At 40.0% G+C, this 19,998-nt stretch overlaps 1 protein-coding gene across 9 annotated transcripts in view; it reads right to left on the bottom strand.

Annotated features, from left to right (window-relative positions):
- Nfib (nuclear factor I B) overlaps nt 1-19,998 on the bottom strand; it is a 398,396-nt gene that overhangs the window by 121,892 nt on the left and 256,506 nt on the right. The window lies entirely within an intron of this gene.

Genomic DNA, 19,998 nt, shown 5'->3' on the forward strand with positions numbered 1-19,998 from the left:
CTAATTCTCCAGGCTCCCCTTCTTCCATGATTGCTGAGAACTTTACCTCACAGAGATCTAATGATACTCTCCAAAGGAGGCAAGGATCACTCTACCCAGCAAGGCAGTAAGAATAATGAGGTGTGAACATCTGGGCAGGCCTGGAAAGGGCAGACATGTTCCCAAAGGAAAGGGGCATTTTTCCAAGAGATGGGGCAGACCTCAGCATGGTATGCTGCAGGCCAGATATGAAATAGAAATGATAACATTTTATAAAAGTTTGATTGCTTAATGTCTAAGATCCTTTCAAGAATCTGACTTTGAATAGCCTCAAAGCCAGACTGTCTTCAGAGCTCTGCCCAAACTCCGCAAGCAGCAGCTGATGAAACCCAGATGCCACCAACCACACTGTGTCCAAACCAACATGGCTTAACTGCAGCTTGTGAAACTTTCCCAGACATCAGTGTGGGACTCTGGAGGTCTTGGGAGAACAAAGAGGAGCTCTTAGGCCATACTTTGCTGAGATCCTGGCCACCTGGTATATTGACGACCACGGATGCCATGAAGCCAGTCTCATGTTCCCTTCATTGCTAATATATGGTTCTAATATTTAATTTACTGGAGACTACTGAGAAACAGAAGAGGTTACTACAACTGTTCAGGGTTAGTCCGTCTTTGGCATCAGAAATGTGCTGTCTCTCTTCCCCACAAACTCAATGTGACAATGAGCCACCCTCCCTCTAACCACTGCCGTCATCAGTTTGTCTATTTTGCTCTCGGAGGCACTGTGCAAAGTGTTTGGGAAGAAGCACATCTTGCCCTCTGGGGACATAAGCCAAACTTCTCAGTTTCTTCAACAGCTTCCACTCAACACCAATGACCTCACTCTCCCACCACAAAGGCATTCCTCAAGTGCTGTTCATGAAGGAATGGCTACCATAGACATTGCTCAAGTTGGTAGAAACTTTGGTGACATTAGCCCCTTTCCTGTCCCAAATGTTGAATCTTGTAGAGTGTGACACAACTTCTGACTGTTTCCTTCTTCTTTTCTTAAAGGTTTGCTGTTGTTTTGATTCTGTATACTTAACACTATCATTTCCAACAAAATCAACAAACTTAATATCTAGTTAAGTAACAATATCTCAATAATAAATGGAATTATTATGCAGGCATGTAGCTAAAACCAGCATTGCTCTACATTTTTCAGAAGAAGAAGACTATAGCCATTCACCTTATGACAATACATTTAAAAATTTGATTGACTTAACAAGATTCTTCCAAATAAGATATAATGTGGGATAATGTTCTTGTTCACTGTAAAGATTTGTCATTCATATTGGTTTGATAAAAAGGCTGATTGGCCAGTAGCCAGGCAGGAACTATATGCAGGGTTACCAGACTATGAGAATTCTGGGAAGAGGAAAGGCAGATATGCAGGCATCAGCCAGACACAGAAGCAGCAAGATGAGAATGCCTCACTGAGAAAAGGTACCAAGCCATAAGGCTAAACATAGATAAGGATTATGGGTTAAGTTGTAAGAGCTAGATAGTTAATAAGACTGAGCAATAGGCCAAACGGTTTATAATTAACATAAGCCTGTGTGTGTTTATTTGGGATTAAATGCTTGCAGGACTGGGCAGGACAGACACTTGCTATTTTAGCTGACAGACTCATCCACTCAAAATTACAAAGAACTTTACCCTTTAACCATAGTACTGATTAGGCCAGGATTTTGTTCATTTATGTTATTTCTATTTTGTATGTATTTTATAGAAGAGGTATCTCTACTGGAGGTTTGATGGGAGAGACCAGTTTCTCATACTGGTTAATAATAAAGCACTGTTGGCCAATAGGAAAGGAAGATAGGAGGGACTAGGAGACAAGGAGGAAGTAGGAAGGAGGAGTCAAGATGGAGAGTCTGAAGAAAGCAGTATGCCGCTGGCTCCCTGGTAAGAGAAATACATAGATCAGCAGAAATGGGTTAATAATTAAAGGCAGAGCTAGCCGATAAGAAACAAGTAACTGGGCCAACAGTATTGTATCAAATACAGAGTCTCTGTGTATTATTTGGGGCTGGCGCAGCAGCAGGACTAGACCTGGCGGCGGGAGGAAAAAACCATACTCGTTACAGAGGTTATTTTGTTTCTTTCACTAAATAGGAAGTAAAGCTAGGGAAGACTCTGCCTACCAACAGGAGAAGGATCCAGGAGAAAAGTTAGAGTATATATATATGACACTATAACTTATAGATTCAAGAAATAAGGGGCTAGGGATATGGCTGAGTAGTAGTAGTAGCCTGTATGCTTGCCTAGTGTGCACAAGTCCATGATTAATGGCAGAAGGGAAGAAAAGAGAGAAGGAGAGAGAAGGAAAGAAGAAAGCAAAGAGAAAACTGGAGTTTAAAAATCAGCAAGTGACAAGTTTTTTTACACAGTGGAATGAAAGCTGAGTATCATAAAGTAACCTACTACAAGTCCTCCTGAAACCTTGACTCATTTTATTAGAACCCACACCATGACTCTGAAGGCAGTGGTTCCACACCTGAGCAATAGTAGCCTTCCCTTTGAGAGGAAGAACTGTACCAAGGACTCTTTTCCATTCTCAAGCTCAGGAGCACATCCAAGCAGCCAGCTTGTGTCCCCAGCAAGCATCAGCCTGGTCTCTCTACATTCTCTTTATTGAACAGTCAAGTCATTGAGTCCAAGCTCAGTCTGGAGGGCTCATCACCTACTTTGCAGGGGGAATAAAGGCAAAATCCTCAGCAAGGATCACTGTGGTAGTTTAAATGTAATCATCCCTATAAGCTCACCAGGAGTGGGTCTATTAGGAAGTGTGACTTTTTTGGAGTATGTGTGGCCTTGTTGGAGGAAGTGTATCACTGTGGAGATAGGTTCTGAGGTCTCATATAGCTCAAGCCATACCTAGTGTCACAGTTCACTTCCTTTTGCCTACAAATCAAGATGTAGGACTCTCAGCTCCTTCTCCGGCACTATGTCTGCCTGCACACTGCCTTGTCCTGCCATGACAATAATGAACTAAACCTCTGAACTGTAAGCCACCCCAATTAAATGTCTTCCTTTTTAAGAGTTGTGGTGGTCAAGATGGTCATGGTGGTCATGGTGTCCCTTCACAACAATAGAAACCCTAAGACAATCACTAAAAACTCTAAAGTTTATCTTCCTGATAATTCTGAATGATGGTGATGCAGATCTGCTGCTAAATAAGCCACAAAGAGAACACTGGTTTTTGTTTGTTTGTTTGTTTGTTGTTTTGTTTTTAATGAGTACATGCACCAGAAACAAGACACACAAAAAAAAAAAAAGGTCTCTATGGTGCTGTCTTAAAATCCTTTGGGATTCCTTAGCTTAGAGAGATATTTTGAATGTCATTTATAATGCTATTTCACCAGATGAAAATTATATCATTCTTCCCTGAAAAGTTCTCACCACTCTTTCTTCTTGACCTTCTCATCAGTAGAAGTGAGCACAACACAAATGAGTTTCTACTGCTCACGGGTTTCACTCTTTGTGTGGTGAAATCTATACACCCACCATAATCCCATCCCCTTGCCTCTCCTGATTGAACAAACTATTACTCTGTTTACATGCCCATCTCCTCCTTACCTTCAAGTCTGTGAGCTCATCTAGGAGCTCAATCTGCAGACTTATTAACTGGTACATTCCCAGATAGACCAAATGGTGATCCAGCAGGAGCCCCTGCCCTCTGGACCCCAGCTTCTGATGGATATCCCATGTTTCATTTAAAGTCCAGTCTCCTTCTTTACCATGGTGACTGTCCTGTATCCCAACAAGAAAGGATTCTCAAGGTCTGAAAACTTGAGCTTTTTAAATTCCAGATTCCAAATCTATGCAATGTTACTTACTAATAAGCAGTACTGATCACATGGCAGGGACTAGGCTAAACATGCATTCTCGTACCTAGTCCACAACAGTTCTATGAAGTAGGTAGGATAAAATAAGACTTCCAATAGTCAACTGTTTGGATATATGTTGTTATTGTGTGCTTATATAGGCATAATAGTCAGCCTCATTTTGCACTTGAGGTTAATAAGACAAAGTATCTTCGCGGAAGTCACACACCTCAAATATATGAGCTTCCAATACTGCTTCTCAAGCATCTCTGCCTCCCCAACTCTGCAGAGCTGGTCTGTACTTAGGTTTCACTCTCTCCATCACTTCCATTAACAGCCAAGCGGGGTTTAAAAACACCCTCCTCTTGTGGCATTTCCTTACAAATCCCAAGGCAAGCTGATCCCTGCTGCTAGAATTTATGATATAACTGAACAAGCTGCCCACTGGTACACTTCTAATGTCCTCCAGTCACTGGACACCAATCACTTTTCTCTTCTCTAAATGCATACTTATGAAGACACTCAGTGAACATGGGAGTTTCTCTCTTCAAGCTTCTAATTTCCCCACTTGTGAAATGAGCATATCAGAAAGGCCCAGTGACCCTTCAATGTCTTTCTAGTAGAAATAACATAAATGAAGCAGTAAATGTCCTTTAAAAATGAAACTGAAGGAAGCACAGATAAAGGCTCCCCTGTTTAAGAAAAGAAGGCATGAAAGGTCTAACTGCTTAGCGTCAAATAATTACCTCTCCCTCCAAAACCCACAAAGAAATCAACTATTTGCTTTTCAGGATGTAGCCGCCATTGCATTCTTCCATTGATCCCTGCAGCACCATTACCAACACACTGATTCTTTCAGATACTTTGACAGTGCAGGTACTTCCTTCCTTGTCATGTTTGTGCAGTCCCTGTTTCTCCAAGATACTTTCTATGTTTCACTGCTGGGAGACTGAAATTCCCTTGTCCAGACACCAGAGACACCCCTACTACCCACTAACAGGCAGATCTCTAAGGTGATCACTGCAATTTCCTGCTCTAGTCTCCAATCCTTCATGATCCCCAGACGATGAACACCATAGATTTTACTCCCCTGATTAGATTAGATGGCATGCATGAGGATAAAAGGGACCTAATAACAGTGGGCCTGACCTAATCAAATGAGCTCTTTGAAGGGAGACTCTTCTCCAGCTAGTCTCAGAAGACAGGCCAGAAAGCATTCAAGCAAAAGAAGGCCCCTGGATGGCTAAAGGATGGGAAGGAATTCAGGCAGCCTGTAAGAACTGAGCACAGTCGCCAACAGCTAGCAAAGAAACCATATACCCACAAGTGTTACATGCTTCTAACATCACCAAGAAGCCTGAAAACAATCGACTTCCACCCTTGTCCCAGCCAAACACTGATTTTAATCTTGGAATAAATAGAGCAAAAAACACAGTTACAAGGCACAGGCTGGCTTGTGAACAGGCACATTTCATGATACAGCCTGAAACATTCAGACTTACAGAATGATGTTACTGTACCATCAGACATTCGTGTCCTCAAAGGTCCTTTCCTCCATTCCAGTCTCAACCCTTATACTAATCCCAGCAACTCAAATCCCATATGAACGTGTGCCCTGAGATGTAGCCCCGGGACTACTCCACCAGTTCTGCCTTCCCTGTACTTGGAGTTCAGAAACTTTTTCTGTGGACCAGCTTAAACCCCACTTTCCCCTTCCATATCTTTGTACATTGCAATGCTCCACTCATCCTTTCTGCTGCATCTATCTACACAATGTTACCTACAACTCTAAACATTAAATTACAGAGCTCAGAGAGCATAGACTACAGGATAAAGTCTTACTCCATCGTGAGGAAAGCTGGGCTGCATTCTGCCACTTACTGCCCTTGTTCACCAAGCGGGTCCACTCTTTGCTAACACTCTCCTTATGGAGAATGATTTTCTAAGTCTCCAGTTCTGATGAGCAGTACTAATTAACTCCTTTGCTGCACTGTTTTTGTTGAACTGCATCTGTTTGTAACATTTACAGCAAGTCTAGTTCTCATCCATATTTCCCATATACAGCATTTAAATAGAACACAGCTTAGAGTTATGAATCCTGATTTTGAAACTTTTTTTACAGTCTATACATATGTGACAACCACTAATTATTTAATGACCATGTGACTTCCTCTATTTCTTAACTACTTTCTTTATTGTACAATTCAATAGGAGTGCTCCATCAAAAGGTGAAATTCTGACACATCATGTTCAAAGAATAGAGAAACGAAAAAGAGGAGGAGGAAGAGATCTTCACCAGCCCTAGCTCTGTGCCTCTGACACTCCCAAATCTGAATCTCACAGGAAATGCAAGTGAGCCTGTCTGGCAGACACAGTACTAAGAGTCCACCAGGTACCTTTGGAACGCTTCGTGACCCTGCATCTTCTCAGTCTCATCAGGGTACTCTCTATGCTCTTCTCAAATTTTGTCTCTCTGGCAAAAGGGTCTATATTTACCTCCACTTGCCCTCAAATAATCTAAAATAATATTAATAGAAATTAATTCAGAGAAATAGAAAAAAAGGAAAAATATTCTTCCTCAATATATTCCTTCTCATTCATTATTACATTTCCTGAAATAATTAATAGCTCTTAAAAATATTTCTACATAGAAAGCCTTCTACAAAGAGGCATAAATAATGTATAAAATAATGGACAGGCTACCTAGGAAACCATACCATCATCTGTTGAAGAGCCCTACTCACTGCCACCATTGTCAAATTTTAGTCCTTACTTCATAGCTCTCGGGAAAAGCTTTGTTTGCCTAATAATAGACCACTGTGATTTAAAAAAAAAAAAAAAAAAAAAAAAAAAAAAAAAAAGACATACATGATCACAGTTTACCACTCTGCCTTGTCTAGGTCTCATCGATAATTGTCTTTACCATTGTCAGGTTATTGTTACCTCTACAATAGGTAGACAACATTTTGGAAAATATTAAGTACTTGCTCAATTGTATAAACTTTGCTTTGAAAGCATTTTCATCTTTTTTTATATGAACTCTTAAAATCTTACTTGCTATAATAACACTTAGAAAATTAACTCTCTTAGCAAATTTTCAGTATTACTAACTATGACACTTCTGCTACATATACATTCTCTGGGCTTATTTGTCTTACATAATTATAATTCTGTAGTAGCAGCTGTGTGTGTGTGTGTGTGTGTGTGTGTGTGTGTGTTAGCTGAGATTAAACACAGGGACTCACACATTAGGCAAGTATTCTACTGGTAACCGACACCTTTAGCCCTTGGAGTATTTAGCCCTTCCTAAGTAACCCAAATCCTCATAATAAAACTCTACCCCATTATCTGCATGTTTAACATTTTAAATGTAAATGAGAATTAGAAACATATTTTAAAGGTGAAAAAATAACTTGGTTTTGGAATACATTTGATTTGCATATCTAGACTCTTTTATCTAAAAAAAATCCTTGAGTAGACAGATAATTAATTAATTAAACAAGTCATTCTTAAGAGTCCAATGATTGACATTAGATTCACCCTTACAACCACTATATGGCCCTCTCCAAAAGAACAGGACTCTTTATGAGATATTTGAAAGCAACAATTGACCATGGGCAGAAACAAAGTGATGGATTGTAGCTGGAGCATCTATGGGCTCATGAGGCAATCTCATCTATGGAAACAACTTGAAAAGACCTTCACTACCTATAACAGTTCAGGCTGAAATGAAAATAACAAAAGTTTACCAAGTGTGCTCAGTTGGCATGTGACTTAAAAGCAGACCTAGCTTTGGGAGAGACTCATTTTGGGCTTCGCTAAAATTCTTTATACAAAGAACAAACAAAACAAAAAAAACAAAAAACTCAGAAATGCCAAACAGAGTCTTTATTGGGTCTAGGCCAATATGCTTGTTTACTATTAATGGTCTGGTTGGTTGGTTGGTTGGTTGGTTGGTTGGTTGGTTGGTGAGACAGGGCTTTCCTATATTGCCCTGGCTGTCTTGGAGCTCCTGTGTGGTCCAGATTGATTTGCAGCTCACAGAGATAAGCCTGTCACTGACTCCTGAATGACAGGATTAAAGGTGTGCAACACCATGCCCATTATTATTAATTATTTTTCTTTTATACTAATCACACACAATATATGATCATTCTCCTGAAACACAGGCTATTTCCAGGAGAATGGATTACAGTTCAGCAAAACCATTAAAATATAATTTAGAACACTTTTAAAACCAATAAAAAAAATTGCATTACTTGAGATTTAAATTGCCTATCATTGTTTATTACAGCATTAACAAAATAATTAATTGAAGAGGTACATTTTATACATTTTAAAGAGCCTATTGCTTTTTTATAATAATTTAATGATAATTTGGCTTTGTTAAATAAGTTTAAAATATGAACTCATTAAGAAATGAAGCATATCCCTTTTGATAGCTAATAAATGATATTTGGAGAACAATTTTGGCTAATACCTATTAAATAGAGCCACTGTCAAGATAAACAATGAACATATAAGCCTACAAGTCTTTACAATTCATGTAAGATGACCTTCATTTCTAGGAGCATATATTTAGAATGAATCAGGTAATTGCTAATCACATTTTAAAATTAATATTAGATGAATATATCCCAAAAAACTTAAAAATGAATAGTTGGGTTATTCAAATTCCAACTAACAGAGATTTAAAAATTATAACTATTTTTAAAATTATGTATTATGAAGAAAACTAGAGCTGACTTGGAATTTTATAAACTGAGTATTTTTCCTGAACCTAAATATATGACTACTGAGTGAAAATTAACAATAGTAATGCAATCGTGTGTTAATGTCTACTTCTTCCAGTGGCATATAATTGTGATAATGAGTACCGTTTGTAGATGTTAATTATAAGCAAGCATTTTACAAGAAATTTCACAAAAGTTGACTTTAATTATTTTCTTAATACATACCATAGAAGTGGAGGCTATTACAGATGAAAAATGAGGCTAACCATGTAAAAACATATCCAACTTAGTGTTGAGACAGAGCTACAGAAGCCTGAACCCAAGAACCTACCCACTCAAACTCTTGAGTTTTTACCTTATGAGGACATTACTATGACATGAATTTAAATTGCTTGTATGAATTTTTTTGTTTACAACTCTCTTTTAACATAATACTTTGGAGGTGCAAGACAGCAACTGAACCCAGAGTTTGGCATATGCTAATTACATGTGGAACCTCAAGCTACCTCCCCATGCTTAACTTCTTGACTCTGTAAAATCTACTTTTACCCAGTGAGAATAATTAATTTACTCTTCATTTTACTGGATGAGTCATCCAACTTTATTTCCTCGTTTTACTTATTACATAGAGTAATAAGAAACACGAATCTAAAGATACTGAGTTGAAGAAGACCTTAAAAGTAATTACATTAAATGAGAAACACCTATATCAAAGTCTTCAAATGATGAAAATGAACTTTATGATTCTTCTTTTCCACTTCTTAAACATCCAATGTCCTACTTGAACCCACATGCAGAAGCCACACTTAGTTTTTGTGGTCAAGCAGTAAAAATTTCATTCTCCCTTTAATTTCTTTCAGATATATTAATTACATATTAATTTAAATTGCTTGCAAATTGCAGTATATTTGTTTTGGAAACTATTCTCAAGGAAGAGTTTACTTTCCAGCCAAGCTTTACTACTATATAACAAAAGGACCTTACAGGTTGTCTATTACCTCTTGCCTCTCTGTACTGATACTTTAATTTTATTGGAGTTCATTAAGAATGCAATTTCTCTTCCATGTGAGCCCAAATGCAACCTAGTATAATGCATGTTCTCAGTACTCAAGATACTAAGTACTGAGGATGGTACCTTTCGGGAATATTAGATTGTATTTTTTACTATTTTTCTTTCAGTGATATAACTTTATTACAATTGTTATTATTATTGTTGTTGTTGTTATTATTATTATTATTATTATTATTATTGTGTGTGTGTGTGTGTGTGTGTGTGTGTTATATGTACTCAAAAATACCTTGGAGAATTTTAAGAGGAAGGCAACACAGAGAAAGACAGTTAAAAAAGAGGTACCCTTTAGTATCACAAGAGAATATATAAAATTAACTTTATATCCTTTCTGTATTCTCATAAAAGCAGTCCCCAACTCACTAATCAACAATGCTCCAAGCCATAGGTAGGTCAACAGCCTGAAGCACAAATCTTCTCCTACTGAAACAACAGCAGATGGGGTAGTTTGGCTTTCATATCAGCCCACAAAAGCATAATTTAGCCCTGATTAAAACTCAGCTACCATATGAGTAGTACCGACAGGAATTCTGACTCTAAAGGAGTAGGGCTTAAGAAGAATTAGAAGAGTAAAACTGAGACCAAGTGTTTACAAGGTAAATTCATTCACTCATCAGACTCCAATTGAGCACCAAAAGAGCTGAGATTATCAGGCCTGGTTCTTCGGTGTGAAGTGAAGTTGCAGGGGTGACTTCAATGGTATCATGTACATAAGCTCCTGGAACCTTCTATTGTTCCACTAAATGGTCATGTTGTCACTGCTGCCTGAAGACTTATGTTTCTCCCTAGTAGGCTGTGTTGGTGAGTGGTGCTGCTTTTTATATGGGCATCAGTTAACGCAGAGATTCGTGACTAGTTGAAGTGTTGAAAGTATATCCTCATCGACCCTCTTCCTGACCCACCCTCAGGGAATGTCCCAGAAGAGAGAACAAAAAGAATGTCAGAGCTGAGGGACAAAGAGTACTGTGACACGCCGACCTTTGTACATGACAATCATGAACTAACAGCAGCTGACGTTACCTGAACAATATCTGAGCAAGACCAACATACTCCAAATTCTATCATGGATGGGGTAGAACTCCCAAGACCCAACTCCTGGCTGGGAAGTGGATAATTACTGGGAAAGAGAGTTAATTTTCTTTGAGGGGAGGACTACTGGCAGGTTGCTCCAGTGAGTGGCCCACAGCCATTAGCATAAAGGCAGTGCTAATTGGATTCCTTGGGTAAAGAAGAAGAGGAAGAGGTAAGGTTAGGGTTGGTAAAACTGGTTGGGAGGGAGATGGTTTGGGTGGGTTGAAGAAAATAGGAGATAGAGATGATCAAAGTACATTGTATGCATGTATGAAATTCTTAAAGAATAAACTTTAAGTTACATTTTTTTTAAAGCCTCTGGCGTATGAAAGACTCTTTTCTAATGCTGGAAAGGAGAAAGGAAGCTCCTAGCTATCCTAGCACAAACTGTTGAAGTGAGGCATGCTTCACTTTGAATCTCTTCTGTCCTCATCAGCATTTCCCTCTATGTCCTGGTTCCCACCCTCCCAGCTCCAGAGTCCAGCCCAGGACTCCACCTAGACTACCAAACCCTAAACTACCATCAGCCCTGGGCTCAGATTATACCCCACCGCTGCAGTCACTAATGTCTGCTGAGTACTGAAGAAGGAAGGATTGATGGGCCTGAATAAATTTCTAATGTGTTATTTTTAAGGCAATGTAGGAAAGTAACTAAAGAATTCAGATCAGAACACAAATGGGAGAAATTTGCGGATAGGGAGCATGGCACTCCTTTATTCACTCATCACTGACTACATGCCAACCATATTCTGAGATGAGTCACCACTGAGAGAGCCTGTGGTCATCTCTTCACAGAGTTTAGTGTGCATCAGGGAAGACAGCCTTAGTTGGCTTTGCTGGGTCTTTCCAACAGGCATCAGTAAATAGCTGCTGGGTGAAGTGAGTAAATGACATGAAAAGTCAGAGAGTATGACAGACAAGCAGGTTAAGGAGCCAACAGGCACAAGGCATCCAGAGGACGTCTTTGCTAGAAGCTCTCCTAGATTGTGAGAACAAGCAATGCTGTCTGTATGGGAAATCCCCTGAATAATAAGGGCCTACAACAGTTTCCTTCACACAGTAGGCATTTACCTAAAAACACATGGAAGAAAAATCAGAAAGTTACTTGAAACCTGAAGGATGAAGAAAATTTAACTGGAGAAAGGTCTTTAGGTCTAAAATGTGGGGGGCTCTTGAACAAATTTAAAGAAAGAAAAAACAGAAACTGTAGCTGTAAGTCAGAAACGCAAAGGAGAGAAGAGAGGAACTTGTCAGCAGAGGTAAGCACAGGTTAGATCAAATAGCCTGGGCCTTTGGTATCTGTAATAACCTGAGCAGTTTTCCTGCATGCAGCAGCCCCACTTCCGGCAGCCAACCATCCTCACATAGCTGCTGAACCAGGCAGCAGCTGCTGGTAGATGACACGCTGGAAGGGTGAAAATGGTGGCCATGGGCAAGACAGATGAGTAACCTCAACTACCAGGCAGGACTGTGATAGCCACACCAAAGCAAACCTCTATAAATAAGTGGAAGCAGACCAGGAGTATTTGACTGGTGTGCCTGTGACATTCGCATGACAGAAAAAAACAACTGTTATCTGATTAGAATGGGGGCTTCAAGGAAAGCCCCCAAAATAAAAATAATTTGCTGCTGAATTCATGTATACAATCGTGTGTGTGTGTGAGAGAGAGAGAGAGAGAGAGAGAGAGAGAGAGAGAGAGAGAGAGAGAGACTTGTCAGAAGGCCAACCTTTGAAAGAGGAGAGGGTTATACACTTCACTGTTCAAGGGTGACAGAGAGAAAACGAGGCTGGAATCAAGCAAGAACCCTGACCCTGTGAATAAAACAGTGTGCATTTGTGCAATCCAGGTACCTGATCTTTTATCACAAGTTATTTTGATTGCTTAGAGAAGAAAAGCACTAGGTAAAAATTATTTACCCGGGGCCTATTATGAAAAGAACAGATTAACTCCCTAACACTTGGTTCCTTTTAAAGGTGTATTTTCTACCTTCCCGGTATGATTTATATTAATGAGAGGTTTAAAGCAGGTCTTAACTGGAGAATGATTGCTGACGGTGAAGTGCAGTAATTATACACCTTATGACAGGACACAGGAATGGCTCATACAAGGGAACTGCAGAACATGCCAAGCTAATCCTCCTTGCATAAAAAGGGAGAACACTCTGCAAGCTGGCTGATTTTAAGCTCCAGTTAACAAAAACCCTTTTTGTTGAAGCCTAAAACAAGAATGGGTTAACAAAAGCAAGGAGGGGGAATCTCATTTTTCCTTTCTTCACAAAATATAGTATTACAGCACTTACAGGTTGTGAAAGGCCATGGTGTGGCTGAAAGACATGAGAAAGAAACAAGGTCTTCGCCAACAACAACAGACCTGAAAGGTCTCAAGGCAAAGCCCGCCTCTAATCAGGACAGGGTGCTAGGGTTTGAATCTAGAGCCGGAAGAAGCAGGGATCTATGGCAAGGAGAGGATGGATGGAATCAAGGATGACGGGAAGAAAAAGCCTTAAGTCAGTCCTGTTTGTGCTTCTTCTGCCTGGCTACATTTTCTCATCCAAAAGCCACTTCTGGACAATAATGAGTCTCCATAAAACATCTGCTTTGGGACTATGACTCTGTCATAGTGGGAATTTTCACTTAACACAAATCAGTGTGGGCTGAACTCTGGGCCTGCCTGTCTTTCTGCTCCAGAATAATACAGAATCATTTGCCACCAGCGCCAGCATTCCAGCAAATAGGTAAACATTACATAAAAGCCACTGGACTTAGAGCATATTGCAGAATTTACCGTGATAAGAAAAATTGCCAGGTGTGAGGAATGAGAAGTCTGGAGGGTCATTTAGAAGTATTGTATCTACAGTATTGGTGACAGAACATGTCCTGAGCATGTGTGAGGCCCTCAGTTCAAACTCCAACACCAAAACTAAATAAATAAATAAACAAACAAACATGTAGGGGGCTGGAGAAATAGCTCAGTAGTTAACAGCATGTACTACTTCTCTTCCAGAGGACCCAAATCCAAGTCCAAACACCCATACCAAAGCCTGTAACTGCAGCTCCAGGGGGATCTGAGCCTCTAGCCTCTGCAGGCACCTGCACTCACATACACATAACCACACACTGACACACATATAACTAAAAACAAAAATTAATTAGCGAGCTAAGGAACCAAGTGTTTTCAAAGACAGACACTGCCTTGGAAGCTGTTAACTGAGGAATAAAGGAAGTGGGTCCTTGTACTTTCGGTGACTCCTTAAGTGACTGAGACTTCTACATTGTGACAAGATCCTATAATGAGTTGAACTATTTATCCCACTTTACTTAAACATTATTTCAATTTGTTTGCATCTGGGCTCTCTCTTGCAATTATTGTGACCTATGACCTTAGAAGTCAGAAGTGCCCCATGCCTCTCTGCAGGACTTCCTGAAACAGAGTTCAAGGCTGCCTTCTTTCCTTCAGCTAAGCCAGCAGGCAGGAGGGACCTCCGCCTCTGCCTCTTTTCTTTGCTTACATATGCCATGTCTGCTCTTGACTGGATATAGCCAAGAGTCATCCCTGGGTAAGAAAGCCAGGACAAAGAAGAGAAGCACAGGTTTGGCCATTCCATAAGACCAGTGTATCATACTGCTTGCACTTTGGCCAATGTTATATATGCAAGGTAAATTTTATATGCAAAGGCAGAAATCTCACACCAAATATATGAAATCCACACAAAAGTAACTTAACCTATTTCCAAATGAAAAAAAAAACCACTACTTTTTATCCTTTCTAGGGTAACTGGAAACTAACATTAACCAGATGAGAAGGAATTTCTCAGAAGGAAACACAAAAATTTTCAGGAGGAAAAACAAGTCTCGAAATTTATCATCAAAAGTTGTGGCAAAGTCTGAGGATCAACACTTACCCATTGTAGTTGGGGGGATGGTGTAGGAAGGTACACAGATATGTGGGGAGGAGGTGTATGTGCCCAAGCACATGCACGCAGAGATCACAGGAAGCCACAGGTGTCCTCCACCACTCTCTGCCTTGTTTCTTGAGACAGTATCTCTCTGAACTGGAAGTTCCCTAGATCAGGGAGGCGGGCTGACCAGCAAGCTCCTTCTGTCCATCTGTCTCTGCCTCCTTGCACTGGGGTTGCAGGCACACGTGGGAATGACTGTGTGTATATGAATAGCTTGGAAGCTGGACGGGTCCTCTTACTCTGACAGTAAGTGTTCCTGTCCACCAAGCCATCTCTGCAGCCTGGGGATCAGCCACACACTAAAGTTAGAATCCTTCCATCAGCAGAAGTATTGCTTAGAGAGGGAGTGTAGAAGGGAGAACCAGAAAGAATATGCTATGCTTAGTACACGCCACCACTCCGTCTCAGGGCCTGAGCTTGCAACTCTGCAATACTCAGACAAGATTTTGCTGTTGGTGTTGTCTTGTTCTAGAGTTTTTGTTTGTGTGTTTTGGTTTTGGTTTTTTTGTTTTGTTTTGTTTGTTTTTTTCCTTTCTAAAATGCCTTTTATTAAATTGTTCTTTGAGTTACCTTGATCACTCTCAATCCCTACCCTCTTTTAGCTTCCTTCCATTGCTGTCAACTCCCCTACCCCTGTCCTGCCACCCACCCTCTCATACTCCCCCAAAGGTCTCTTTCCCATATTCATGTTCTTTGTTTGGTTTTGTGACCCACTGCAACTATGGCTTCTATCCACTGGATCCTGGTGGGTTTACCAGTGGGAGCATGGGACTTCAGATGACATTACAGACAAAAGCTAAGGGCGTTTGCTTTAAATTCTCAGTAAAGAATAGCTGAATTAATGCCTGATTATTTCCTAAAAGGGGATTTTTTTTCCATAGAAGATGGGAAGCTGAACTGTAATCCCAAAAGTTTACTACATATAAAACACATTTATACTATTACAATGATAGCCCCATAATCACTATGCCTCTGTCCTGAACTTCTTCAACAAAGTTAAATACAGAAACTCATACATGTTTGTTATACATGATCTTTTTTATATAGAACTGTCTACTGGCAGCCTAACTAAACTGTCAATCTTCTGAATTGATAGTTTTCTACAGTGTTGATTATGGATTCTGTTTTCTACCACATTCTTGAAAACTGAACACAACACAGAGGCTTCCTATTATAACTTCTCGGCACTCTGGAGAAATCAACTCTTAATGTCATCCTGAAAATCCTATTAGAGATCTCTAGTTTAGGACAGAAATTAAGGTCGACTGTTTAAATTCTATATGTTGCTTATGTTTGTGGCTATCATAAGATTACACTATAGCCAACCTATTCTAGTACCGTGGGAATGTGAGGGAAGCTGACCTGAAATGAGACATTTTCATTTAGGCTTAGGGCAACACAGTAGAATTATATGGTCACATAAAAGTCCACTCATCCATGTTGAGTGGGTTTTTTGAGTTGAGTTCTAGCTACTTCACAGCTAGGATTAAATCCCAGAGAATTTTTGGATCCTATTTAATGAACAAGGATACAGTTTTCGTGTGGTGTCATTGTTTCACTACTTCCCATGTTTATTTGGACAGATTCATAGCACTGGGTAGGAAATGTATTGGTTGGCAACTTCAGTTTTGGAAGAGAAAGTAAACACATGCTGATTAGCAAACAGTAAGCTCTACTGTGTTTAATTTTGGCTTCTCTTAAAAAAAAAATATCCAGTATTTGGTGTGTGTTCCAAGTAAGAGCATTTGTCCTCGAGTTCTCTCTTAGCCCCTTCCTGGAGGATTTCCAGAATCTCTCTCTCTCTCTCTCTCTCTCTCTCTCTCTCTCTCTCTCTCTCTCTCTCTCTCTCACTCTTTTGTTTTTCTCCCTGTCTCCTTTATCCCTTCCCACTCATTGCAAACACTAGCATTAGTCAAGAAAGTACTTCTGCCTATGCTATCCTCCCAGCACAGACATGCCAGGCAGTCCAACAGTAGGTTCAATGGGGCATACACCACACTGTGAAGCTATGAGCCACACAGACAGAAGCAATTCTTTCCAGGCCTAATAAATTCAAGGTAAAAAAAAAATCACATTTCTGAAATTCCTACAGGGAATGGTTAAATAAAAACTCTTGTATCTAAGAAGCAACAATGGTAAATATGACGACAACATAGAGCTTCCAATTCTGTTCAAAGCACTTGTCGCATTTTCCTATTTTATTGTGCTCTCCCCTAACCCCTGCCAAGCTATATTTCAAGTGTTGGCCACGCTTAGCTCTCTGTTAGTCCACCCTGGCAGAACCATCCCAAATGTTATCACCTAAAATGCTAAAATGTTCTCAGGGACAGAGCACACATGGAAAACCATGGCCCCGGGGAGATGTACCATCTACTGGACACAACATATTTTCATTGATCCTGTTATGTTTCTCATAAAATAAAGTTAGTGTCTGGCCTTTTTACTTCACAGAATTACTACTCACAACTAGACTCTCAGAATGGTTCTGAAGTGTACAAAATGTTGTTTCCACATATAAGATGGGAAAACCAAGTTATCCAGAAGTTCAGCAATGCCTGGGATGACCCAATGGGAGAAGCTAGCACCATCTACTGATGGCCCACAGTGTTTCCTCTTCATTTATTATGGATCTCCTAGTTTCCTCAAAGTGCTAGACACAGACAGACATGAATTCTACTATACTCCAAGCCCTGAGAAAAAGAGCACAAAATGATCAAAGTCCTAACCTACATGAGGCTAACAGTCTATTAAGCACACAGAACAGTAAATCAAATGACAAATTAATATAAAACATGTCAGGTAGTTCCAGGGCACCCAGTTTAGCAGGGAAGAAGAAAGGGAGCTGAGAGAGAAATTACTGACTGATAGAAGGTCTCTAGGCACAGGTCACTAGGACCCACGTTGGAGTAAAATAAGGGAGCAGCTTAATCCACAATTCTGAGGAAAGATAAATCCCAGAACACAAGTACCAGAGTATTCTGGACGGTAGTGACATGGTCAGTTTCACTAGAACATGGAGAGTAGGCAAACTGTTCTGAAAGAGTTAGGATGGGACCATGTCATATGGCACCTAGAAATCATGGATATGTATGCATGTATGTATGTATGTATGAATGAATGAATGTGTATATATATATGTATATATATGTATGTATGTGTATATACATGTGTGTGTATATACACATAGGATATTGCTAGAGAAAGATGGGTGTGTGTGTTTACTCCATGCACTCCAAAGTCCTCTGAATTAGCAGTAGTACAAGCTTCCCTCTGCCCGCACTGCCTCTTAGAAGCTCTATGTACACTAACCAAGAAGGGGCCCGGGGCCCGGCTCTGCATACCCTATGGAACACTTCCACACTTCCCATACAAAGGGGTTGTTAGAGAGCACCTAGTACTGAAGGGCCACCCAAATCATTTCCTTCTGCAAAGCCCTGCAGCCTAGGCCCACATCCGCCTGGTCCAATCCATTTGCTCCCAAACAAAGGTAGGAAATGGCTGCATCCTAGTTTTTCATTGTGGACTCATGAGTCAGTGCTTTGGAACTTGGTGTCTTTGGAAGTGAGTGTCTATTCACCACGTCTCTTGCCACAGGGGGAAAAAAGGCACAGATAAACAGTGACACGATTTCATCCAACTGAAATATCAACCCACGAGCTTCTCAAAAATAAACGAAATTCAGTTTCTGGCTTCTTTTCTTCCCTTCTCTCTATTGGTTCCTAGAACTAAGCTGCCCCTTCATTTCCCAGACCACCTAAGGTCAGTCAGTGGTGAAAGCACATCGTGGGGTAATTATTGGGAAGTTCCTAGGTTAGACAGCACAGCTTATAACAAGAAAGGGAGTTGAAGCTGGTTGTTCAGGTGCACTCAAGAATGTACCCCATTAACAGGAATCATAAGCATTCTCTCTGAAATGTGAAGTGGTTCTCCGGCATTTAGTAAGTTGTAAGTTATTTTCAGAGTGCTATAAAGAACACTGATTTATCTTTGAAACCTCAGTTTACAGGATGGGCAGGAAAGTCTTTTTGTAAACCATTTCCATATCCAGAGTACAGAGAACAAGATGAGAAAATGGTGTGTGTGTGTGTGTGTGTGTGTGTGTGTGTGTGTGTGTGTGTGTTCGTGCATGTGCATAAGTGTACACACAAGAAGAGAGTCATTCTAAATCAACAAGGCCTATGAACTTATAAACTATTACCAGCAGAAAAAGATACTACTTCTGGGTGGACAGGGCAACTCTTCCAGCCCCCATTTCTCATGAAATTCACAAAGAATTGTTTTTTGGTCTGATCTAACCTGTGATTACCTAGGACAGAATAGGAAAGAAGAAACAAGAGACATCTAATAACGACAAGGAATCTGACCTAACTTCTGGCAATCCCAACACTGGGGAGGATCAGGCAGGAGGATGATGAGTTTGAAGTCAGCCTGAGCTAGAGAGTAAGAACCATGCCCCAACCTAAAAAAGGTATATAAGCCTATTCATCCAAGCATTAGAGGAACTATTTTTATAATGGCATCTATGTGGTCAATACACCATGACCAGAGATTCTGGCGGTGTGGTTATGAAGAGAAGTTTAGTTAGAAGTCCTTCTATCTAAGAAAGTATGAATTCTTTGCCAAAAGTTGGAATAATCCAGTGTTTTCTAGTCAGGCTAAATGGATTGTGAAAACAATAAAATATACCCTCTAGAGAGACAGAGTAAAGGAGTTTATGTGCTATGGAGAGTATTGCATTTCACTTCTCCAGTGCAGAAATAAACTGAGAGAGGCTGTCAAGAATGGAGAAGACAATGATCTTTAAAAAGGACTTGAGTAAAACTTCAATTGCAAAACAGGAAGGTAATCTTCACTCCTGTTAGCTTTTGTCTTTCCATCACAATCCAGACCTAAAGTTCATTACTCTCCACATAGCCAATTTCTCAAATATTATACTGGTCAAGTTATAAAGTCTCACTACACACATAAACTGTGCATATAAATTGCATATGTAGCCTTAGAAATACTTTAAATTTCCTTCAACAAAACTGGGGCTAATGTTTGGAGATTTTCCTAGAGAATGATAGTCCCACTCAGGACAGTAACCCACTACAAACTTTGCTGTACATGTGTGTGCACCAAGCGTCTACCTAGTTCTCTATTCAGACATGTATAATGCTTCCATTTTGAAGCATATGGCTGGGGAGCCAAAAGAATTTAAATTGCCTTCAAAATGTGCATCGCATTATAAATGGTGTGAAAAGGGATCTTTACTATTCAGCTCTCAACTTGGAGCATAAAGCAAAGAAGCAACACAAGACTGCTTCAAACTTTG

The sequence above is a fragment of the Phodopus roborovskii genome, unplaced genomic scaffold (genome assembly GCF_943737965.1).
Source record: "Phodopus roborovskii unplaced genomic scaffold, PHOROB, whole genome shotgun sequence".
Classification (NCBI taxonomy): Eukaryota; Metazoa; Chordata; class Mammalia; order Rodentia; family Cricetidae; genus Phodopus; species Phodopus roborovskii.